Here is a 26,788-nt window from a genome sequence, read left to right as displayed (position 1 = left end):
ATGGGTGAGTATGAGAGCCTTGTGATGTGTTTGCCCTCCTTTGTTATTGATCTGAACACATGCATTATTATACATTTGTGCAGTCATAATTGCAATGAATACCGTAGAGGGACTGGGATTCGAACCTGTGTTGCTCTGCATCATCTTGTTGCCGAGAGGAGCGTGTGTATTGCCACTGAGCTACATTACCTGTCAAAAAAACATAGCACCGAGTCTGTCAAATCACTTTCGAAAAACGTTGGTTTGTTTGTTTTTATAGTACCTACATCATCCCACAGGGGTCTTGGTGCTATAGAGAGAATCGTTTCACTCACACACACTGCTGTCCCACGCCATGTGCACGAATGGGGTTAATAGTTAAGCAGCTGAAATTATATTGAATACTTGTGCAGTGTAATTGAACCCATCCTGAATATATGGCTAGTGTATTGCTGTTTTGTGTAAGACCATTTTGTTGCAGCGTTGTACATTTATGCTGTCTGATGCAGCACAGCTGACAGTGATGTGCCTTGCAGTGCCCTGTTATATAAACAATCATTGGTAAAGCAACAGTTTTGCATTTGTTGAAATCGTGTTATATGCAATTCCCAGGCACTGCCATAATGGTTCTACCTGGAAACAAGATGGCACCATCTGGCAACTGGTGCGAGTACATGGGCATATGAGGTAATTATCGGGAATATACTAATACCTATAAACGAGCTAAAACTGTTGGCTTTGCCAGTACGTGTTTTTCTTTCCGCAGTACCTTTGTTTGGTGAAGGCCCTGATGGAACAGTTATGAAATCGGGTGAGGGAATTGTCCCTGGTACCCTTTTTATTTTGGTTATTCAGACCCCCTTCCTAAATAATACGAGGCATGTTTAGATAAACATAAACAAGCGGAAGGAAAGGCTGCCTTAATTTAAAGCGACCTCTGTGACTCGAGGTACAATTACTTTACTTAAAAGTAATACTTTCAATTTGTCACTGAAGCAAATGCTACAGTGGCTTAGGTATTTAATGTGGACCTCCATTAAATATTGTGCTTAGCAACTGCCACGGGGTAATCTCATGTAACCCTGATTGCCCGCATGGGGGAATGTGTAGGACAAGGTGAGGCCTCCCTCCGCGCCTTCCGCAAAGGTATGAAAACCACCCTCTTTACATAAGGTGCATCACATCAGTTGAATACCTATCATATGACCCACTGCATAAGCTGTAATGTAATGACCAATTGTACCAGTCGTAATATCAGCATTATGCCTTGTAGTATTCATAATGTGCCATTGAATGCTACTATTACTGTGCCCTTGTAACTAAGCTCTTGCAAGTAACAGCTCCTTAATGCCCATGGGCTGTTTGCACGCTGTATAAATATAAATAAATAAATAATTAAATACAATCAGCCAGATAGTTTGGGTATACTGATCACGTCTCCTGGTTACTACTCATCCCATTGATGTCTTTCTCTGATTGTGTGCGTGTTTTAGGCTCTGCGAGGCCCAGGTGACAAGGGTGATATATTTTTACTGGTCACCTATCATAGATGTCTACTAAAAGAAATGATGCCTGCCCCTAAGGCACTGGTACCATGCCCCTGGGGCCCTCAGGGCCATTTGCAAACAATTTGTTTTTTTTACCCAATTATTTTTAAAGTATGCTCTAAAATGCAAAATGTTACTCATTATTTTAACAAATATTCCGGGGGGAGAACCCCTCGCACCATCCTTGATTGGCTCCGGCTCCCTCGCTACGCTCGGTTGCTGTAGCATATCTGGGAGAAATATTTATGCCCCTCCACTTAGAAACTCACCAGCCGACCGCTAGCCCTGGGACTAAGTGGGTGGGGTGAGCAGGATATGGGGGGTGCATGGCATAGCAGTGGGAGCTGGGAACCCATGTGCATTTGGCAGTTTTGGGGGGGGGGCAGCCAGCCCATATCTTGCTCAGGGGGATCCCAGGTCAAAACAAAAAAAGTTTGAAGACCACTGCTCTAGACTGACTTCATATAGCCGGAGATGTTCAAGCATGCTTCCCTTTGTCCAGGGAGCAACACAGTGTGCTGCCATTTGTACTTGCTGGTGGTGTTCTACTTCCTGCCGGTGTTCTGCACAGATGCGTTGCAATCTTGATCTTGAACCTGGCCTAGAATCTGATCCTCAAAAAAATGAGTGATCATTGCTGAAACCCCATGCCCTCTTGGTACCCATCCACTGGGGTTACTTTCTATACACCAGGACGTTTGCTCAGTCATCCTGATTGGATAAAAAAAAATCTCCCAATAATCTATAGCAATTTCACATGCTAATGGATGGAAAGCTTTGACACTGTTGAGCATTTCCAAGGCTGCCAAGTTCTAATGGATCAGTGGGGTCCGTTTTGCCCACATATATCATTCTCTCTGATGCATGGGGAGTAGGAAAGTCCTATCAATGACAGTCACATTTAATCAGATCACATTTCGCCCACATGAAGCTCACGAGCCCCTCTATCAAATTCTCTGATTTTATCACACCGCGGCAGGCGCCTTAAAAATCAAAATAAATAAAAATATTTATAAGCTGATGCTATCATGAGGTCACCGTTACAGTTATTTTTAGATGACGGTTCAAGTACATAGGGTTTTGCATATACATTTTGAGAGTTAAATACTCATACTGAATTCCTCAATTTCATTACATTCATGCTCAAGCTGTGATGCATATTTCATACAAGCGAAGGAAGGTTTTTCACGCCGCACGGTATCCGCTGCTCCGCAGCAATGCAGAAAGGGCTGCACTCAGCAGAAAGGAGTAAACATTTTTCGGTTTTACAATACCTCGCCCTCGAGGATTGCTGTATCTATGGAGATTCTTCCCAGCCTTCTTCTTGTGTTTCTCCTCAGAGATGCCTACTCCTCACTATATGCTGCTCACTGTATGCTGCTCACTGTATGCTGCTTGTTGTATGCTGCTCGTTATACACTCCTCACTGTATGCTGCTCGCTGCATGCTCCTCGCTCTATGCTGCTCATTGTATTCTGATCGCTGTCTGCCAATCGTTCGCTATAAACTGCTCGCTATACATTCCTCACTGTATACTGCTTGCTGTATGCAACTTGCTATATGCTCCTCACTCTATGTTGCTCACTGTATGCAGCTCTTTATACACTCCTTACTGTATACTGCTGAGTACATGCTGCTCGCTGTATGCTTCTCGCTGTATGCTGTTCACTTTAAGCTGCTCACAAGACGCACCTCGCTGTATGTCACTCGCTGTAAGCTGCTCGCTATACACTCCTCACTGTATGCTGCTCGCTGTATGCTGCTCAATGCATGCTGCTCACTCTATGCTGCTCAATGCATGCTGCCCACTGTATGCTGCTCAATGTATGCTGAATACTATATGCTGTTCATTATGCACTCCTCATTGTTTGCTGTCCACTGTATGTTTCTCACTGTATGCTGCTTGCTATATGCTCCTGACTCTGTTACTCGCTGTATGCTGCTCGCCTTATGTTTCTCACTGTATGCTGTTTTCTTATGCTGCTAAATGTATACTGCTTGCCGTATGCTGCTCACTATACACTCCTCACTGTATGTTGCTCGCTGTACTTGCTCACTGCATGTTGCTCGCTGGATGCCGCTCGCTGGGTGCCTCTCATTGTATGCTGCTCACTGTATGTTTCTCACTGTACACGCCTCACTGTATGTCGCTCGCTGTATGCTACTCGTTGTACACTCCTCACTGTATGCTGCTCACTGTATGCTCCTTGCTGCATGTCACTCGCTGTAAAATGCTCGCTGTACACTCTTCACTGTATGTTACTTGCTGCATGCTGCTCGTTGTACACTCCTCACTGTATGCTGATCACTGTACTTGCTCATTGCATGCTGCTCCCTGGATGCCGCACATTGCATGCTGCTCACTGTATGTTTCCACTATATACTCCTCACCGTATGTTGCTTGCTGCATGCTGCTCATTGTATGCTGCTCACTGTATGCTGCTCACTGTATGCTCCTTGCTGCATGTCGCTCGCTGTAATATGCGCGCTATACACTCTTCACTGTATGTTTCTTGCTGCATGCTGCTCATTGTTTGCTTCTCACAGTATGCTGCTGACTGTATGCTCCCTGCTGCATGTCGCTCGCTGTAAGATGCTCGCTATACACTCTTCACTGTATGCTGCTTGCTACATGCTCCTAACTGTATGTCGCTTGCTGTATGCTGCTCACTTTACTTGCTTGCTGCATGCTGCTTGCTGGATGCCGCTCATTGTATGCTACTCACTGTATGTTTCTCATTGTAGGCTTCCCTCGCTGTATGCTGCTCACTATATGCTGTTGGCTGTATGCTGCTCACTGTATGCTGCTCAATGCACGCTGCTGTCTCATATAGGTCTTTTCAGAAGATTGATTTTATCTAGGTCTTCACATTTCTAAGATCAACACTGAACATAGTCATTGTCGCCCAATTAGTGTATCCAGACATGAGCTTTTTACAGAGTCACTGGCTCTGAGGTCAGCGGTCAGGGCCTCTTCGGTTCATGGGTAGTTAGGCTTATGCTAAATATCACATCATGCCCTGTCTTTTTAAAGGACCTAACAGCAAACACCAACAATACAATTAGTTCTGCCCTATAAGACAAAGACCATTTTCTGGAGCGAAAAAGGCCTGTGAGCAAGCTAATTTAGATACCCACAATGCTTTGCTCATGTGGCTCTCATGTGGAGGTCAACTTCCAGTGATGGCTACTGGGTGGCGCTGTGGCATGTGTGATTTAGCTGGCATGGCTTATTCTGCTAGCAGAACAAAGGAAGAGTTGTGAGGAGGAAGACGATTTACTTACCAAAAAGTTGAACAATTCATTCTTAAATAATAGCAGGGCCTTGCCGTATCTGCCACCTCTTGCTGATTGCTTCTTGTGCAAAATAATGGAGCCCTGTTAGCAACAGCGATGAGCAAGATCTCTTTCACTGTTGCATTGGATTCCGATAAGCGGTGTGTACACATTGAATGCATACTGATGAAGAATGCAGTGTGGAAAGGACCCTAAAATAAGGTGCACTATTTTCCTACTGACCATGCACAAGCCCTGCACTCTTTAAATGTATGGGTTGCGTACCTTACTAATGGTATTTGCTTATTGTAACAACACCCCAAATAATATTGCCATATTTGAAACCAACTCCATTAACTAGTTGGCTGCGGTGTACCGCCATGAGCACGTGCACGCACATATCTGTCATGCCAAACGTCATGAAACCCGCTAATATGCCACAAACCCCGTAGTCCGGTCTGGTTCATGCATCCGCCAACCTCCACTACTAATAAAATGAGACCCAGCTTTTGTGAGTTGCGATATGACAACTGTAATGTCATGCAATGTCATTGGGTCTCGTAGAGCCCAACCTCTGCCATCTTGGTGGCTTCTTGGCACTGGCATGCAGATCCTCAGTACCCAAAGTGCATCACTTAGATGAGATGAGCCCTTCCTCATTAGCTGAGGGGATACGCATAACTGCTGGACCCATATGCAGGCAAACTTACATTTGTTGTGTTGTCATTCCTAATGCCCCCTGCCCTATCGCATGAACTATTACACCACAACATTCGGTCAAATGTTGGCAATAAAAGGCTGTAGGTTTTTATTGTTACAGATATGGTTATGGAACATAAACAAATATTGCATATCATAATAATATAGTACTTTTGGGCACCAGGTCCTGAGGTTACCCCTCAGACCCGTGCTGCCTTCCTTGTCCCACGACTTGTTGTGGCCACCGTACAGTGTCTTGTCATTTCCTTCCGTTGTTCTTCTCCCTTTTTCTGGAGTGGGAGGGTTTGCGGAAAAAGAAAAAAAGGAAGACGCTGAGTACACAGCGCACTTCCCCAGATGTTTGGGTCCCTGTGGAGGGTCCACAAACAGTTTGTATTCTTTGTGCGGCAAGCAGCTCCTTATATAGGACCCAGGGTAGCCCCTGGGTCCTTGTAGTTTATCTGTGGGGGCTGTGCCTCCAGCCCCCAGCCCAGACATGGAACCAACTGTCTGTGTCCCTGGAGGGACTCCTCTTTGTTGTTCCCTTGCTGGCTGCCCTGACTTCCCTTGGGTGCTTAGCACCCCTTTGCTTTTGTGGAAGGGGGAGATGTTGTTTCACACCTCGCCCTTCCTGCTCTTTGCAGCGTGGAGACTGTGTGTCTCCTGGGATGATGGGAGAGGGGAGTTGGGCATATGGGGGGAGGGCCCCTGCCCCTCTCCTGGGCCTGCTGCCATGGGGCAGCAGTTACCCTGCCTCGCCTGGGGTGGCCCAGCGGCGTTTCCCATAATTGCCAGACCCAAATGCAGGCCAACTTACATTTGTTGTATTGTCATTCCTAATGGCCCCTCCCCTATCCCATGAATTATTACACCACAACATTCGGTCAAGTGTTGGCATTAAAAAGCCATAGGCCTATATATATATATATATTACAGATATGGTTATGGAACATAAACAGATATTGCATATCGTAATAATATAGTACTTTTGGGCACCGGGTCCTGAGGTTACCACCTCTGACCTGTGCCACCACACGCAGGCAGGTTCTCGGCTGCCTGTGTTCCCCCAAAAGTTTGCTTATTTGCAGCCTATGGTACCTAGAGTACTGGTGATTTCTCTAACAGATTGTTCCATGCCGTGCCCTGATAGGTGGGTGCCGTCTTTGTGAAACAGATCGGGGTCGCCTAGTGTTATTTGTATTTGTATTTGTATTTGGTTTATAAAGCTCTTTACACCAAAGCACTGTACAATTGAACAACTTAATACATAAAACATAAACAATATAACGGTAGAAGCAAATTACAATATGAATCAGTCAACAAAACAGTAAGAAGAGAAATTAACTGAAGGGAATAGGGAGGGTAGTGGAGTAGGACTGGGTGGGGGGGAGGGGTGATGAGGAGTAGGAGGAGGGAAGGGGAAAGGTGAGAGTGGGGAGGTAGGGTAGGGGAGGCAGATAGTCAAGGGAAAAGATAAAGGAGGTTATGGCTGGGTGTTTTATAAAGCCCAGATCCCTGGCTATGCAGAATTTTTCAAGCCCTCTGTTCAACTTCCACCTGGAGTTGTCTACTGATTTGTAACAGGCGGCTCCCTGTCAAGTGTTCCTAAGCAGGATTGCTGACAAAATAGATTTCCGTCTCCCTCCAATTGTGGGAAATGCCAGATAGTGAGGCGCATATTTCCTCATATAAGATTTTCCTCCCCATATGTACTAAATCATTTCCCCCTAGATGGATTATCAAAAATTCAGGCGGGTCTCTGTAGGCGACTAGGTCAGCTAGTTTGTCGTGGATGTCTGTCCAGTGGAGGCCTCTGTAGCCCCACCATGATGCGATCGTATTCCTGAAAGGTGGGCCGTCTTTGGTTTCCTTGGCCCAACGCCCTGTCCTAAATACAAAAGAGTGCCCGACTATCCATGCTGATTTTAACGGCGAGTCGGGGTTGGCTGTTTTTCCCGAAGGGGGGGGGGGTTATACTAGTTCTGGTCTGATGTATCTTTTATTACAATCCGACTGCCACCTCCAATTTTCTTTACCTGTTGACGGCCTAGCCCTCCTTGCCATGCTAATGTTGCTGCCCCAATCCTAAAAGAGTGGGTGCCGAAATCTTTTGGATTCCAACCTGCTTTGCTGATTACTTTCATCGGCACCCCTTTGAATTGATAGTGACTTAATGCTGAGATGGCCCTGTGGATTAAGAATCCCCACCCCACCCCCACTTTGGGCCGTTGTGCATAATAGAGGTTGGTGATGCACACCGGACAGTTTGGTGCATCATCGAAGCAGCAAATGTTGATGACCCTTTTGGCCCCTTTTGGATTGTTGTACAGTGATGTTGATGCTGTCCCTTCTAACTCTAGTCTCCATGATGCCTAATCCATTGTTGGCTTTTGTGCTGGAAGCGATGAGCTTCCCCACCCGGAGGGCCCCAAAGTGGGCGAGAAAGAATGCTGTTTTAAATAGTAATGTTTCGTATGGGTGGGAACATATGCTGTCTAGTAAGCTTGCTATTTTTACTAGCTTCTCAAAATCCAGGGAGCGGCGGGTATCTACCTGAGGACCCTCTATTTTGCCCCAGCCTTTCATTGCATATGAAATTAACGCACTTCGTGTGGGATCTGGGTCACCCCATAATTTTGAAAAATAAGATATTGCTACAAGGTGTCTTTTCACCCAATCCTTCTTAAAACCCTTATTGTACGCCCACTTTAAAAAAAATTCTATATCTTTTATCGTTATTAACTCCACATGGCTTAACCCTGTTGTTCTAAGAACCGTTTGCAAGCACTTACTATACAGAGCTGCAGCGCTGCTTGCCAAGGCTTTCTCTGCCATCTCTACTAAGAACCCTGTGGCAGGGTTTGTGTTTTCTGTGGGCAGCATGCTGCTGGCACCCGTTTTTAAGGTGCCTGTTCGTTGATGTGCATCCCGGCCTTGGCCCTCGGGCGCAGGCGTTGATGGAGATTTTTCTATTTTTCCATTACTGCCCAGCAGTCTGCTGGCAGCAATGCCTTTTTTTCCTGGGCTTGAGGTGCCAGCTCCCGTAATCTTGTCCACTGAAAGCGAGATAAAGCGTCGGCAATGTTATTATCTGCTCCAGCGATGTGTTTTGCTTTGACAACAATATTTTCATACAACGTGACCGTCGTGATGTTCGTAGTACTCTGAGCACCAACTGGCATTTTGTGGTTTGTTTGTTCAAAATTCCTACCACTGCCATGTTGTCACACCAAACCATGAGTTCAGTGTTAGCCAGCTGCCTCCCCATATGTGTATGGCTAGCCAGATGGGGAATATTTCTAACAGAGTGATGTTTTTTGTCCAACCTGCTATGTGCCAAGACGCATGCCAATGTCCGGCCACCCATTCTGTGCCTAGTATGGCCCCGAAACCCATGCTCCCTGCTGCATCAGTGAGAGCACCCTTTCATTTTCTGTGTTCAAAGGCGTGCGCCAAAGTGTGGTCTTGTTGAAATTTCTGAAGAAATTCCCCCATATCTTTAGGTCTTCTTTCACTTCCTTGCCCAGCCTGATGTGTAGGTGGGGTTTGATGCATGCTTTGGTTTTGAACTTTAGGCTCCTGGAAAATACTTTGCCTTGTGGAATGACCCTGGCTGCGAAATTGAGGCTGCCTGCCAGTGACTGTAATTCTCTTACTGTGACCTTGTTTCTTGCGCTTAGCTCTTGTATTTTCTCTAGCAGTTCAACTACTTTTGTTTTTGGGATTATGCATAGGCAGTCAATCTCTATTGCTAAAAAGATAATGGCCCTCATTACGACCCTGGCCGAAAGGGGTTTACGCCGGCCTAAACCATGGCGTACCTTACCGCCTGAGTACGAGTTCCCTTAGCGCCATGGTGATTTTAACGCCTGCTTTTAGCAGGCGTTAAAATCCATGGCGCTAAGGGACCTTGTTGTTAATTACGCTACCGTAATTTACGGTGGCGTAATTAACGCCTTCCCCACTCCCATTATGCCCTATGGGGCCAGGAATGGGAATGGGGAAGGGTAAATGGGGATTGGGGACTTACCGCCCCGCCAACCTCGGAATGGGGCGGTAAGTCCGCCAACCCCCATGGCGGAGTTGGCAGCTTAGCGCCATGGACTATGGTGCAAATTGCACCATGGTCCTCCGCCAAGGTCGTAATGAAGGCCAATGTGTTTGGTTGTCTTTTCCGCTGCCAGTGGGCTGCCCCAATGTGCAGCCATCTTTTCTAGTTTGGTGAGTGCCCTGTTGCATTCCTCAGAATCTTTTGGGCCCATCAGCATAAAATCGTCCAGGTAATTCACTACTCTGACGCCTGGTACTTCTTTCTGAAAAGCACATTGAAAAAAGGAGCTGAATTGTTCGAATGATGCGCAGGACGCTGCGCAGCCCATGGGGAGGCATCTGCCCACATAGAATTTCTTATCAAAAGTGAAACCTAGCCACTGCTGTGAGCTTGGGTGGACTGGTAGTAACCTGAAAGCGGATTCAATGTCCAGCTTGGCCACCAGGGCATTCCTGCCGCAGTCCTGTATTAATCTTAGTGCCTCCTGAAAATGCATGTAGGTAACTGCAGATTCGTTAGGGGGGAGCCCATCATTGAGTGAATGGCCCCTGGGATATGGCAAATGGTGTATTAGCCTCATCTTCCCAGGTTTTTTTTTTTGGGTACTAAATCTAGTTGGGACACTAGGTAGTCTGTACATGGCATTGTTTTCCAGGCTCCACCTAACCTGCCCAAATGCAGTTCTTTCTCTATTTTTTCCTTTACTACCTTTGGGTTGTCCCTGGCTGAGACCAGGTTCCTTGGGATTTTTTTAGACCCTTTTTCCTTGAAAGGAATAGTGAAACCTTCCTTGAAGCCCTGCATTATTTCTGAGCTGATTACTTTGTCAGGATAGTTCATTATTGCTTCGCTAAAATTGTCTGGATTGGTTCTGCCTGCCTCAAAACATGGAGGGGCGGGAGTGCTCCTTTACTGCTCTTCTTTTTTGGCATTTTTTTAGGGTAATCTGGTGCAGCTGTTTGCAGGGTGATCTCCGTTGCAGTTGGCGCATCTGTGTTTGTACCAGCACTCCTTCCCCCATGAGCACTGATTTTTTCCATAGTTCCTGCAGGGGATGTTGGCTTTCGAGGCGTGGTGAGCTTTATTTTGCCCGCAGGTATTTGACCTACGACCCCATCGCTGGTTTTTCCAAAAGGGCTGCTCTCCTTTCTTGTGTTTATCAATTTCAGTATTACTATTTCCCACTTGTGAGTTTTTATTTGTTTTACCAGTTGCCTGTGCCACCTCCTCTTCTGATGGTGTCTCAGCATTCAGTATATATAGATCGTTCTGCAATTCGTCCCATTCTATTGCTGGTCTTTCTGACATATTCCTTCTGAATTTTATGTCATAAGATAGCCAAGCATTCCCTTTGTGAGCGACCTTTACCTCTCTAATCTTATCTCCGTATGCACACAGCTTTATTCCATCCCCCGGAAATTTTTCTATAAAAATTGTTGCTAGGGTGGCAAATGACTTTGACCAGTTGTCCCAGTTTTGCTCTACCTGGGTGTTCCTGGCTATGGCCTTGTCCTCAATAATTTTGGGGTCCCTAAAAGCATCCCTGCCCTTCCGTTGAGCCTCGATAAGCGAGAATATTTCAATGAATTCTTTTGCCCATATGGCTTCTTTACTTGTTATATCGATATTCCATGCAAGGGATTTTTTGTACCTGTTAAGTATTTCTGTTTCGAAAGATTTTAGTTTCAAATCTAGCTGTGCACTACTGAAAATCATTATATCGGTGGTGGCGCTGTTGTTTATGCCAATCTGGCCTGTGTTGTTTGGTGTGGGCATAGCCCATGCTTTCAGGGGCCCTATGGTTTCCAGCCCAGGTGGTGTGGCCCCTGGTGCCGATGGGTCGGTGTGGGTTAAGGGATCTATAATTATTGTTGGTTCCAAGGGTATGTTCTGACCTGGCGCCCCTTCTGGCTCTCTGGGAGCCTGTTGCTTGTTTCTAATTTCTGAAATCATCTGTTGCATCTCTTCCATATTATCACACAACATTGACAGTTTTCTGTTTTTGTTACCTTTGCCAGGGGTTTCTTGTGCCTTGGTTTTCATTGTTGGGGGGGGGGCTGTCTTCATCCCCTGTTGGTGGTGTCACCCCTTCCTTTGTTAGCCTGTAAATATGTTGTCTGACCCAGCCCCAGCCATAATGCACCGCTGCCTCGATTGCTGCCTGTAGATGTGGTGATTTTGGTTTAGGTGCCACTGATTTTTGCCCCTGTGGTTTTCTTTTGGGTGCCATGTTTCCTCCTGTTCAGAAATAAACAAACTTGGTTACCTAAAAGCAAAAAACGTGTTGTGCCCCGTTTTTGGGGTACTGTTAATAGCAGCCATTGTTTAATAACTGCAAATCTCTTGTGGCAGTTGATAATTTGCACAAAATGTATAACTTTCTGTTGTTACTTGTACTACATAACTGCTGTCATTGGAGCCTGAAATTGTAATTGTTTTTTAAAATTCATTTCAGATTTTAATGGAGGCTTGTATTGAAAACCCCAAAATTCCAGGTGCAATTTGCCTGCTTGCTAACTGTGCCACCGATACTGTAACGTTGTTCAGTGTGTTACTCTTAATTTGTGTGCCTTTGACCCAAGCCTGTTTGCCTTTTGAGACTCACACTGGCTTGTGTTTGGAGAATGATTATTATAATTATTCGCTTATGTTAAAACATTTTGTCTGTGTCGCATTTCTTTTCCTAAACTATTCGTGATAAAATTGCATTGCTTCTCATAGCAGCAAGTGCCTTGCTAAAGTTTGAACTGGTATTGAAATGTTTGCATAAAAACACATTTGTCTAAATAATGTTATCCAACGATTTTCTGCGCGCGCTGGATCTCCCTCACTGCTCTGGGTTGGCTTGCTTCCAATGATTCTGAAATGTAAACTTCTCAGGCCTCTGGTGCTTCCCCCGGGGTGTCGTCGTTGGACGACCACAGCGCAGGGGAGTGACTTACTTGGATGTTGAAACCGCCGCCTGCGCCGGTTCCCCTCTGCTTCTATTGACGAAATCAAGTCTGCTCGCTGTCTTTCAACTAGTACGTTCTACGCGACCAATGGCGTTGACCACACAGGTCTTCTTGTTTCTCCCGGACGGCTGGATGGCTTCCATCCACTGCTGCCGAGACTGCACACTTCGAGGTAAGGTCGTGAACAGGGCCATGTTAAAAAGTGTTCGCAAGATGAAAACAAAGACGCCGAGTACACAGTTAAAAAGGAAGACCCTGAGTATACAGCACACTTCGCCAACTGTTTGGGTCCCCGTGCAGGGTCCATAAACAGTTTGTATTCTTTGGGCCTCATTACGACCCAGGCGTTGGACCATGGTGCTAATAGCACCATGGTCCATACCGGTAACTTACTGACTCCGCCATGGCGGAATGGGGAATTACCACCCCATTCCGAGGTTGGCGGGGCGGTAATTCCCCATGCCGCCATGGTTTTCCCCATTCCCATTTTTGGCCCATAGGGCTCAATGGGAATGGGGAAGGCGCTAATTACGGCACCGTAAATTACGGTGCCGTAATTAGCTCCTAGGTCCCTTTGCGGGTTGGTTTTTTAACGCCTGCCAAAAGCAGGCGTTAAAGTGCAACCCGCAAAGGGACCTCGTAATCAGGCGTTAAGGGTTTAACAACACCGACACCTTTTAAGGCGTCGTTAACCCCTTAACGCCTGGGTTGTAATGAGGCCCTTTGTGCTGCAAGCAACTCCTTATATAGGACCCAGGGTAGCTCCTGGGTCCTTGTAGTGTATCTGGGGGGCTGTGCCTCCAGCCTCAAACCAGGCCTGGAGCCGATTGTCTGTGCCCCTGGAGGGGCTCCTCTTTGTTGTTCCCTTGCTGGCAAAATACAAACCCAGAGCAAAAGAGAATCAAGAACAATAGTGTGGTAACATCAACCTACTAATCTTTCTTTCCTATCTGCTCTCGCCTTTCTATTCCAACCACTCCGCCTTCACCTTTAATCTTCAGACACCTTACATCCGCTCCTTCTTACCACCATTCCGGTTTACCACCACTCCCATGCAGTACATTCACCCCCACCATGTCTTCTTGGTCTGTCTGGGCTAATCAAGGATTAGGACTCCTTTCTTTTGCTAGAGCCGACCAATGTGGCCCTTAGCACGTATTCAATATCAGCTTTAGCTTGCTCCAAGAATGCCTTGCTGAATACTGTGGCTGCCACCAGCAGGCCGCGGAGAAGCGACATGGGGGCCTGCCATGGCTTAACAAATGTCAGTTTGAAGCACAAATTGTAGTTTTTGCTGCAGTTTTGCAGTGAGTTGAGGGTGCGAGTTGGCGCTAGTAAGCAGGAGACAGAGCCATGGTGCAATTGCAATTAGAAGTATAACCAGTATCGTCAGGGCAGCATACATATTTGGAAACATCTGCTACTTTCTATGGTGAAAATGAAGGGTCATATATATATATATATATATATATATATATATATATATATATATATATATATATATATATATAGTAGTGGCCATGTAGTTATGGTTAAGTTGCTGTTTCCATAGGAAGAGCACTTTTTGGGCGGCTTATAACTTTGCTCCCCTTGGATGAATCCTCATCAAACTGTGCAAAAAAAGTATATGGCCCACTCTGAATTTCTTTGCAAAGTTTGGTGAGGTTTGGTCCAGGAGGGGCAAAGTTATAGAGGAGGCCCCAAAACTTCTTTTTTTCCCATAGACATAATGGGAAAAAACTTTGCTCACGCCTACAGCTTTTATTATTTGGTGTAAATCCGTCCAATATTTTTTTTAAAAATGACAAAAATGTAAGTGAAAACAATTAGTGATATCTGTGTCCACGGACATCTGACGTCCTTTCCTATTGTCTGCTGTGAAGCGTGCAGTGCGTCGTATTGTGAGAGATGGCCACCATCTTTGTTTATCGTTTGCATCAGAGCGCTGCATAGTAAGCTCCGTATCTTCCTCCCGTTCCCCCCACCCCCCGCTCATGCCCGTGTCACCCTCCTGTTCCCCCCACCCCCGCTTAAGCCCCATGTCTCCCTCCTGCTCCCCCCACCCTCGCTCATGCCCTGTGTCTCCCTCCTGTTCCCCCAACCCCTGCTCAAACCCTGTGTCTCCCTCCCGCTCCCCCACCCCCCGATCAAGCCCCTTGTTTCTCTCCCGTTCCCCCTCTGCCCCCCGTTCATGGCCCGTGTCTCTCTCCCATTCCCCCACCCCCCGCTCATGCCTCGTGTCTCTCTCCCGTTCCCCCTACCCCCCACTCATGGCCCGTGTCTCCCTCCCATTCCCACCCACCCCTGCTCATGGCCCGTGTCTCCCCTGTTCCCCCACCCCCTGCTCATGCCCCGTGTCTCCCTACTGTACCCCCCCACCCCCGCTCATGCCCCGTGTCTCCCCTGTTCCCCCCACCCCCCTGCACTAATAAAAACCTATGAAATTCAATGAAAAAACTTTGTTAAAGGGACGTTATGGTTAAGTTGCGCTACTAATAACCTGTGAAATTCAGTGAAAAAACTTTGTCAAAGGGACGTTATGGTTCCAAGTAAAACCAAAAAACCCTTGAAATTCGCACCATCGTGCACTGCTAAGCCTAACACACAGGACATCAAAGATGACATCACAAATGTCATTGATGACAATGTCTGGCTTCCCCTTTTTTCTTTACTGACATATCTAGGCCACATATTTTTCGTCAGTAACAGTTAGGAACTAAGAATTGTAAACATACTATATTTGTAGACTTATCCTTCAAGTATGTTCTTACAATAATTCCCTTATGGTCCAGTTATATCATAAGAAACATATACATAGGGGAAGACACAACCTTGAAAGACAGCAATCCTTTTTGTACATTAAAATAATCAGTAGAGATATCAGCACTTTCTGATAGTTCTGATGTTTTTTTCTTACTGTACTTTCCCTGTATATGCTCCTATTTTTATATGTTGTACTCACACTATTTACCTTAGGGTCCAAGCACATCATGTGATATATATACATAGGGTAAGTAACAGCTTAGAAATAGAGCAATCATTTCTCTGCATTAAAGTAATCAGTTAGGTTATGAACACTTTCTGCTACTACTGCTGTTTTTCTTTTTACTGCTATTTCCTTGTATATATTCATATTTGTATGTGATGTTGTCTCGTTGTGTTTTGTCTACAATAATGCAATTATGTAGTAAGTGGGTTTTATTACCTACTTATCACATGTTTCACAGTACGCAAAACTCAAATAGGAAAACAGTTATCATTTCACTATTCAACATGGCAAGCTTATGAATATTGCACCTCCATCATGTATGCTGCACACAATGCCTATGTTTCTACATGAGTACCTTAGTATACTGGATTGAACTTAATAATAGAATGCTATTTATATCAATGAATAGCTTAATGCACTAATTAGCACTTAATATTTATTCCAAAAATCCTTGACACTTTTTTTTATTAACATTACACTAAGAATCCCTTGTACAGACTTTTCATGAAAGGTAAATGCACATGTGATGTCATCAGTGATGTCATCAATGTCATTTGTGATGTCATCTTTGATGTCCTGGGTGTTAGTCTTAGCAGTGCACAGTGGTGGCGCGAGTTAGGGTTGTTTAACGTACCATAACTGGTGAATTTCAAGGGTTTTTCCGTTTTACTTGGAACCCTAACATCCCTTTAGCAAAGTTTTTTTTACTGAATTTCATTGGTTTTTAGTAGCGCAACTTAACCATAACGTCCCTTTAACAAAGTTTTTTTACTGAATTTCATTGGTTTTTAGTAGCACAGCTTAACAATAATATCCCTGACTTTATGTACATGTAACATGGAACATACTGAACCCCTGCTACTGAATTTGATGTCCGCAGACTCTTCGCATGTCCGTGGACAGGCGCGGACAACAGCAGCACTACCCAAAAAGTCTGGGGGTTTCGTAAATTGTTATATCATAACATATGAACACTGCACAAGTACACAAATCAGCACACATACACATTATATGTAGTAATAAATAAGAAGTGTAACCCATATATGTAACACATCAACCATTCATTTAAATACAATATGTTCTAAAATGCAATATACCTAAAGAAGAATAGATAGGCTTGCAACATAATTACCTCACAGAAACTCCACAACTAGGAGCAACAGCAGAGCTACAAACCAGTAAGAACACACCTTACCAGAAGCTAATAAGTGCACTTCATTTTTCTCATATATTTCTAAAATTTCTGAATTAGATACAAAAAAAGTGATATCATTTTCTTTTCTCACAGAAATGTCTAGTACTCTGGAGTGGCTTGAGGAGAATTTCCCACGTGAGGAAATTAATGAAGATAGTGAACCTAATGGTAGACACTTTTCTATATAAACCAATTCATAAGTATTACTTCATATACATTTAACATATACATTTTTTTTTGTACATACCATACAAACATTGAAAATAGTACACCAAAAGAAATATTGGATAAGATTCTCCAGCGCATGGAAGAAAAAATGGACATACTCATGACAAATTTCAACAATTTGAAAAACTTTGTGGAGAATCACTTGAAAGGAAAAACTAGATACCATTGTCCCACATGTACCTGTCCCCCCTCACCATATCCCAGTCAATTATCCCCAAACCCTCTCCATGAACAAAAACGTTTGATGAGACTTCCATCCCTTCTTCACCTCATATGAATCCTCTTGAAACCACCAATTCTCCTGTGTTTGTCTCAGTTTCTGCTTCCCCTTCTCTTTCATAAATTTTACATCCATATATAATAAAGTTAAATTATTATGTGTCCTAATTCATTTCTTGTTTTTTTTTTAAAAAAAAAAAGCAGTTGAGGTGTCCGCGGACAGCGTGGGTGTCCGGAATGTCCATAAACAAACGAAAATGGGGGAGTCCTAAGGACACTATACCTGTCCGTACTGTTCGCAGGCAAGTTAAAACTGTTCTAAGAACAAATGAGGTGTCTGGGATGTCCGCAATTAACCAAAATGCAGATGTTCTAACAACATTATGCCTGTCCGTAATGTTCGCAAGCAAGTCCAAACTGTTCTAAGAACACATTCGGTGTCCGGGATGTCCGCAATCAAACTAAAATGGCGGTGTCCTAAGGACACTATACCTGTCCGTACTGTTCGCAGGCAAGTTGAAACTGTTCTTAGAACACATGAGGTGTCCGCGATGTCTGTAATTAATCAAAATGGAGGTGTCCTTAGGATACTATACCTATCCGCACTGTTCGCAGGCAAATTGAAACTGTTCTAAGAACACTTTCGTTGTTCGCGATGTCTGTAATTAATCAAAATGGAGGTGTCCTAAGGACACTATACTTGTCCCTACTTTTCGCTGGCAAGTTGAAACTCTTCTAAGAACACACTCGGTGTCCGGGATGTCCGCAATTAATCAAAATAGAGGTGTCCTAAGGACACTATAACTGTCTGTACTGTACGCTAGCAAATAATTGAAACTGTTCTAAGAACACACTCAGTGTCCTGGATGTCTGCAATTAATCAAAAGGGAGGTGTCCTAAGGACACTACACCTGTCCGTACTGTTCGCAGGCAAGTTGAAACTATTCTGAGAACACACTCGGTGTCCGGGATGTCCAATTAACCAAAATGTAGGTGTTCTAAGAACACTATACCTTCCCATACTGCCTAAAGAACATCTACGCACATGCGCACCACACCCGTATGTTCTCCGAACATTGCGCCTGTCCGTTAGTGTTCGGGTCGCTTGTGTTGCACTTTTAATTCATTTCAGGACCCGAACACTGTTCGTAGAACACCTGTGCACATGCGCACAAACGTTCCCGTGCAGCTGATGTCCTGCGAACACCTCTTCCATTCGCAGACATGTTCACAGTGCCATCATGTGACCGCACCCACGCTGAGCGTGTGTCCTGAATTGCGGACACTGTTCGGGTCTCTGAACATTTTAAAAGTACCTTTTCGGGCAATCCACAGTATTCTATACTAAAAATGCACCATAGCACATGTCCCAGACAATAACCCTGACTTTCCACATATTTGTTAGAACTTTATGAGCCCTTTTGGGGTGTTCGTTCTGTCCGCGGACAGCGCGGCTGTCCGCGAACCATGCACCAGCACGTCTATAAAAGGCCACACCCCAGAGCTCATCCTCCTTATGTTTCTGGATTCCTTACAGAACACAGTGCATTTTGCTGCCAATTTTGGAAGATTTTCTTCTGAATCCTGATGGCATCCATGGCTCCTCTACTGCCACCTGGTGCTACATCTGCCTTAGCACCACCCCCACCCCCTCCACCACCACCACCTCCCCAAGGGCCCGAAGAGGGGAACAGGTGTGAGGATGTAGAGGAGGATGAAGAGGATGATGAGGATGAGGTAGTGGAAGTCCCTACTACCAGAACTCGCCGTGAGTCTTAGGTGTGGAGGTTATTTACCATTCATGGTAACGTATCCAAGGCACGTGCGAACAAAGTTACCTGCAACCAGTGCAAAATGATGCTGAGTAGCGGGAAGCTTGGTTCGTACAGCTTTGGTACGACTACTATGAAGCGACACCTAAGGTCGTACTACGGTGGGGCCTCTAGCAAGGTTCTACCTTGCGAGGAGCGTAGTAGGTTGAGTTCCTCTACTTCATCCTCTGTTTCCACTCCTCTCACCACAAGAGACACTCCTGTGGGAGAGCGCATCCCTCCATCTACCTCACAGGCCATCCATGATGCTGATGACCCTTACCTTTCGAGGGTCACAGTTTTGTGTATGTACTGCGACGCAGTACTCTGCAGGGGGAGAGACTTCGAAGTGCTTTTGAGACTCTGGTCTCAGAGCACGAGAAAACCTGCCCACTACCTAAGTAAGGCCCACCCTACATCTTCCTCTCTCCATTCGGCCTCTCTTATCCCCGGGGTTGGTGCCCCCCTTACCCTCCTTTCCCCTCCTCTCCTAGTGTGTCGTGTATAAAAAAGCAAAAAAAATACAAAACAACAAAAATCCTCCCCAAAAAAGGCTCTTTTCAGAGCCGCCTTTCACAGTCTAAAAATAGAAGTGACAAATAAATGGTACAGGGCCCTGTGCTTTTTTTTTTTTTTTAGAAGTCTGCGGACAGTTCGCGAACATCTAAAATTTTGGGGTGCTGCTCTATCAAAATCATTGCACTTTTATCTGGGAGGAAGCGGTGGCTCTGAAAAGAGCCTTTTGGTGATGTTTTTTTGTATTTGAAAAACTTGAAATAGTGAATACCTACTGAAAACTGGGTAGCTGCAGTTCCACAAAAGGACGCAATGCATTTTGTACATTTCTCAGAATAATCTGATTACCAGCATAAGTAAAATGGACTGCATCTCTACAAAAAATGTATGTGCTACGAAACATACTATTTTCATTGTGAAAAGAGGACATGCCAACATCTCTTAGAAAGGCACAAACAGCCTTATTGACATTGCACCTTGCTTTCTCCATTTGTCGACCAAATGAAGAAGAATGCAGCCACATTTGTCTTTGTGCAATACAAGAAAAATTACTTGGGAATTTGGAAACATGTCCATGACCTTCCCAAGTCCTTCTTTCACCGCAAATTGCAAAGAAATTCCTGACACATGTCCCAAACTGTTCCCTCCACAATGAATTATAATTATTTATTTTGTTTTTATTTGAAAAAAACTACAGTTTTTACATAAAGAAAAAACTTTTGTTTCAAATGACATACTAAAAAAAAAAGAAACTCCAATCAAGTCAACAATACAGAACAAACAAAACAGTCTCTCAAGTGTTACACGGCTCTTACTGAAAGATATAGCGAAGCCCAATCACATTTCTAGTCAGCAGAGCATAAAGTGGGTCCAAAAAGAAAACCAAGATAATTTACTCAAACACGAACACAAATATCCGAGCAACTGTCCATCATGCATCATTTCCACTGAGAACATGAATAACCAACTACCAACATTTGGACAGCGGTTAGATGCGGAGGCCACATGGCTATACTAAAGGGTCTACAACAACTTCAATAGCACAAATTACCAAGGGAATTGCAGCAGCACATTTAAATAGTTTACAATGGCACAAACGTGTTTCACATTGTTACCACTGGAGATTAGACGCCACCAAGCTACCATATCTCCATCAAGGGGTGCAAATTGACCAAGGTACTTGGAACGTACATCACAGATTTCCTGGCAGTCAAGAATCAGATGTTTCAAGGTTTCAACCGGACCTCGGCAAAAGCGACATAAGTTGTCTTTAATCAATGGATCTTTTCTTTGCCATAAGATTTCCTTGGTTTTCAAGATATTTAGTCGAAATCTAAGGAATTGCTCACGATAGTATCGTGAGTAACACCGCACCAGGTAAGATGATTGAGAATGTAGTTGTTTATGGGCCGAGCTCAGCCATTTTGTTGAGGCCATCTTTTTGTGTTCTTCCAAGTTGACAATCCATGCCCAAGAATCAAATTTTCTTTTGCGTGTTGTGGCCGAATAAACAGGTCATAATTACTGATTTCCGCGGCAACTACCCAGTCTTGCACTCTTAACTGCCATCGCTCTAATAGACTGTCTCAAGTATACTCATCATTTCTTGAAAATATACGGTAGGCCACTGGTTTACTTTCTTCTTTCATCTTTCGCATCAGTGCGATGGATTTTCCAGATCATATGACTGGAGAGAGAATTTAGTGACAATTCATGGCGTAGGGCAATGAGAGAAACACCTTGCGGGAGATTTAAAACTCGTCGTCAAAAGCAACCCTCTAGCTGGTCCCAGGTTTGCTCTTTAATGTTCCAACTTGCTTCTGCACCAAAGCTGAGAATAGGTACTACTTTTTGTTGGTTGAACATTAGAATTGGTGTTAGTGAGAATTTGCCAAAGCTTTTATTTATTTTTACCGCTTGAAGAGCCAGTCTTGAAGATTTCAGTTTCAGGTCTTCTACCCATTGGTGTTCACAGAGTGAGTTATTAAACTGAACTCCCAAATAACGTATAGATTTAACTGAGGCTAGGAGATGGCCTCCAACCGCCCACCTGAAAGCTTTGTCCTTCCTGCTGGTCACAGATCCGACAGACACAATTTTAGTTTTTTCTGTGTTTATTTCTAGTTCATTGATGGACAAATAATCATAGAGACAGAGAAGAAGTCGCTGCAATCCAACTTGGGTACAATCCATCAAAACCAGGTCGTCTGCATAAGCAGTGTATCTCACGACAGTCTGGTTTATTTTGGGAGGAAAACAATGGGCTTGATCTAAATGAAGAGGCAGGTCCGCCAAGAATAGTTTGAATAGGTCGGCTGCCAGAGGACATCCCTGCTTTACACCTCTTGTTGTAGATATTTTGGCTGATAATTCTCCCATCTTATTTAGGCGGACCCGAAACGAGGTGTTTGAATGAAGAGCCATGACTGGATTAAGAATGGTAGGTGGGCACTTCCATTTTTGTAACTTTGACCAAAGCAGATTGCGATTTATGCTGTCAAAGGCTTGCTTCATATCAATGATAGCTAGATGTATTTTAGAGTTTGCTTTGTGGGCTTCCAGTTTCAAGATGTTTAATATTGCAAGATTTACATCAACACCAATGCCCTTTGAAAAGCCAGTTTGACGGTCATCAAGAATGCCGGCCTCTTTAGCCCAAGCCACCAACTTCGTTCTTCGATTGGAACCAAAGATTTTGCTAATTGAATCGAGTAAGGCAATTGGGCGATAATTCTCTGGAATGTCCCACCGTCCCTTTTTATGAGTAGGAACCACAATTGCGGTTAGCCATGACTCAGGAAGTGTTTTATGTTTGGCAATTTTCTTGAACAAGCACTCAATAAATGGAGCCCATGACAGAATTTTTTTTTTAAGCGTCACATTGCTAATCAGGTCAGGGCCAGCAGCACGCAAGTTCTTTAGCGATTTGATTGCACAGATTATGTCGACTTGCGACATTTCTACGTTCCAGGGCCCAAGTTCACTCTTGCATTTTGATTCTGTTACAAGATTCACTCTATTGAACACTTTAGCAAAGTACCAGATATCACCAGAGATGGTATTCTGTGTCGTGTTCAGGCTGTTCATATGGCCTGTATTCAGAATTTGCCATATGTCACGAGTGTTTCTGGTAATCATGAGTTTCATCATTAGTTCAGCACGATCCTGCTCAAGAATTATTCGATTAGACGTTGTCCAGTTCCTCTACAGTGCACGTCTTGCCTTTACTTCTTCTTGTGATTTACGTTTTGATGTTTTTTTTTATTTGTCTCAAATCCCTTCTCAGTTCTTTTTCTTCTCATGCATAAGCTTACAGAAGAGATGTTTATGACTTTTATGTTGTTTATTTTGATCCTTCTTGTCTGTTACATATACCGATAAGAGGGGGTATAGTTCATCCCAATGGGCAGCCTCAAGAGTCTATCAGTTAAGCCGCCAATCTGATTCACACTGAGGCGCAGTCGGGTTCCGCTCGTGTTTGTTTCTACTGGTAGATTGTATAGAAATGTAGAGTTAGATGTAGGCAGCAGACATTTAAGATTTAGTAGCCTATGATCACTATGAGTCATGTTTTGAACAAGCAATGTGTTAATCTTGGCTTCAAAAGGTCTCGAAATCCAGATGTCATCTATAATACTGTGTGAAAACTCTCTATGCCAAGTTGGTTGTGCAGGCGTGTCACCTCTTGCCGCCCCATTTAGCATTACACAATAACGTATTTTCATTGCATTCGACCATCTTTGAGCCCTCTCTCCAAGATCTTCTTTGGGAATCATCTTGTAAGCTTGATCTGTTGGGTCCTATTTGAACCATGAACAGTTTAGATCACTGCAGCATATGATTGTTAGGTTGCTGTATTTTAAAGTTGCGTTGTCCATTAAGGTACATATAGCAGTGACAAACTCCTTCGTGTTCATACTTGCCGGATTCTAATAACAGTTAATGATCAACAATGACCTTTTTTTTGCAGCTGCACTATCACACATTGAGTGCATGATTACACCTTGTACAAAAGGGTTCGGATTGGAAGCTTCTGGAGTTGACCGATATTGAAACAAGCAAATCATAGTTATGAGGCCTGCACTTGGACGTCCTTGTGCGTTTTTAATGGCCGGATTGACTGATAAAGTGAAACCATCTCTCATTGGAGCTTCAGACAGCCATGTCTCTTGAAGACAAATTGCGAACACATTTCCCAATGGGACATCAAAGTCATTGAATAAATGGTTGGACCCGCGGGTATTCCATGAAAGAAAAGAATAAGGGGCTTCCAATGACATCAATCATGGCTATTCCCGTGCATGAACTCTCGAGCGACTCACATATTTGCTGTTAGTGTGTTCTGTATGATCATGTTTGCCAACAGTAGCTTACGAAAATGCATTATGTCTTCAGCTTTTTTAGCTAATGGTTGATTGTCAAGCCTCTTCACGGTGTTGTTTGTGATAGCAATCTCAGGTTCAATAGAGATATCAAAACCAAACATCAGGAGGTCGTCTACAGCTTTCAGTAAAGTGCTGCGAACCCCAGTTGATTCGATATGTAGCAAAACTGTGTCAGAGCATTGCTCAGTTACGTATTCAACAATTTTGATGTCATCAGTGTTGATCAAACGCAATGGTGGTATATTTTTGAACAGCTTCAACACATTTGTTCGGTTCAAATTCAGCTCGTTATCGTCTCCAAGAATATTTTGTAGTCTTAATTTGTAGCTACATTTTGCTGCTTAAAGAACTCTTGGTTTGGGTCTCACAACTTTAGAGTTGGTAAGCTGTTTGCGTTGGTTTGAAGTTAATTTAGGATTTAAATTGGAACCCTTCAGATCACATTTTAGAGATTCTTCTTCAACCATGTCCAAACTTGGATGCTGAGCTACTAAAAGCCTCCTGGGAAAGGCACTCTTTATGGAGGGTTGAGTTCGTTGAGGCGAACGTGAAGAATGCAGGACCACTTCACCAGAAATTTGAGAGATTTCATCGTCGCCTGAAATAGAATACGTAGATAGATCACATAAGTCTGGCGAGGGTGATTTCACAGAAGCAACAGAAGACTCGTCATCAGAGATTATGCGCCGCCGTTTTACTCCAGGTTTCATGGGTGGCATTTTGCAAGTTTTTTGAATCGACAAAATGTTGTTGCGAGCTCCAGTGCTTCGCTTGAACAAGCCCAACCGGGGCGGAGTGGTTAAATTCCTTATAAAACTTTTGGTCGATGAGTGCATTGATTGCTTTGGATTTGACCCTGTTGTCTTTGGCTTTCTCTTTCCTTGAGGTACCGTAGACTTAACCTTCGATGAGTCAACTTTTGTTTTTTTCACAGTGCCCAGAGAGCCTGTTTTTGCTGAACCGGCAAAAATGCCAAATGAAGAGAATGGGTTGTCAAGAATGCAAATTTGTGGCACTGAGTGTATTGTTGGGCCACTGTCAATCATAGCACTAGCATCCATCAAAGCAGCGGAATCATTTTTGATAGGAGGATGAACAACAACAGACGGTAAAAGTGAATTTGCCTCTGACAAGTCTTCTACACTCGTTGCAGTCGATGAGCCAACTGTAGATACAGTTGGCACATGCCTTACTGCCAATATTTGTGATCTTACATCTAGAACAGAAGGCTTAGGTAGTGGGCTTCTAGGCACTGCAGGAGTCAACTTAACCATATTAGAATTTTCTATGGTGTCGACTCGTGTGGGCTTTTGTACCAACTCTGTTACCGAGACCAAAAGATCTTTTATCAATTTTTTTCCCTTGCTGGATAGAAATAGCATCGCTTACTGGCGATTGCCAGCGTAGACTTGACTCATCATCAGAATGCCTTTGTTGTTGTGTAAACATAATGAAATTGTCAATTTTTTCTAGTTTCTTAGATAAGTTCAGAAACATCGCCCCTTAATCTCGAATGGTTTCATTCATGGCTTCATACAACTTCACAAAAGGAATCATTGCTTGAGATGAGGCCGCAAGCACATTATTGTGGATTTGAATAGCAGCAGCGACGGACAAACTAGATTTTGAACTCGGAGTCTTCAAGCACTCATTAGCTACACTTGTATCATTGGATGGATCCTTATTTGGAGTAAGAAGCATTGACAGTGTCACTGGGGCCGTTGAAGTACTCCTTCATTTTGGGCTTGTGCTTGGTCTCCCTTCTAGTTGTTTAACTGTATTCTGTGATTTTAGGGATTTCTCTTGTTGTCCACACTGAAGTAAGGACTGTGGAGTCAATGTTGAAGGATTTGGCAACACTGTGTTGCCCGCACCTAAATTCCGATTATTCATGCTCAGGGGAATATGCTGAAATGACGCGCTACAGATGTCCTTTTGAGAAAGCGCTTGCAAGGTCGCCTCAGAAATTTCTTTTATTGGGAGATATTCCGAATTTTCCAGAATACAGCCTGAACACAGGACATTGTCTTCAGAAATGTTATCATGTTGTGTGGAACATGCCTTTCTTGAGGCGGCATCAACAGATTCCACTGAAGTAAAGTTTTGTAATGTGTTCGAAGAGATTTTTGGTTCACAAGGAGGCATTTGAGGGGAGATGGGGACGGCGGCTTTCGGTGGCATTAGTAGCCGATTAGCCGGAACCTGCGACAAGTAGCCATTCACATCATGTTCATTTTCAGGACAAACGGCAGGTTTCAATGGAGAGATCAAAGAAAAACAAGCTACCTCCGACTCTGTTATGCTTGCACTTTTATGCGGATTAACATCAAAAATTATTTTAGCTGCTGTCAAGCACTCAGCATCTGTGGATTGATCCTGTGTCAGGGTGGATGCACACATAATTTCTTCATCCGTTAAATCAAACGGGAAGAAGGAAGCTACAGTAGAATCAATTTGTGTTGGAGAAAAAGCGTCAGCTGTTACGTGCTCGGCAGGAGGCGCCGGTATTAGAGTTGCAAGCGAGAGCAGCGCAATAGGACGCATTTAGTTTCCCTGAAATGTACTGCTGTGCATATTAAATGAGTCGGAATCAGTGACGGCTCGTGTTTGTTTAGAAAAACAGTATCAGCTGGTGCCGCAACTTGATGCACTAGAACACTTGTTTGATGGGAGGCAGCAGATGAATTTAGAGCAACCACTTGCTTGCTTACCTTACCCCCGATCGTACTCTTTGCTGGAATAGCCGTCCAGGGATTCAGCATTCGCCGTTGCTGAAGTGTTTTAATGCCGGGTCTGTGGGCCGAGCACCGCGCTGACCGCAGCGGCCTTTGGAGTAACAACCATGCTACTCAGCGTCCCAGCAATCCAGCAAACAGCCAAACAGTCTGTGTGGAAAGTCACTCGCCCTTAACTCACTCGGGCTTTAAGTGCCGCGAGGG

The 26,788-nt window shown here is 44.2% G+C and overlaps 1 protein-coding gene across 5 annotated transcripts in view; it reads right to left on the bottom strand.

Moving 5' to 3' along the window:
- Positions 1 to 26,788, bottom strand: part of HTR1E (5-hydroxytryptamine receptor 1E) — a 1,306,842-nt gene that overhangs the window by 234,632 nt on the left and 1,045,422 nt on the right. Inside the window, exon 1 of one of the 5 annotated variants that reach the window (XM_069606361.1) lies at positions 11,562 to 11,663. The exons of the other annotated variants lie outside the window; for them this stretch is intronic. The gene's annotated coding sequence lies outside the window, so the exon portion shown is untranslated. Of the gene's footprint in view, positions 1 to 11,561; positions 11,664 to 26,788 lie in introns of those variants that run through there. 5 annotated transcript variants of the gene reach the window in all.

The sequence above is a fragment of the Ambystoma mexicanum genome, chromosome 4p, assembly GCF_040938575.1.
Source record: "Ambystoma mexicanum isolate Mex_15411 chromosome 4p, UKY_AmexF1_1, whole genome shotgun sequence".
Lineage (NCBI taxonomy): Eukaryota > Metazoa > Chordata > Amphibia > Caudata > Ambystomatidae > Ambystoma > Ambystoma mexicanum.
Note: the sequence above shows the minus strand (reverse complement) of the source record. Positions and strands in the feature narration are given on the sequence as shown.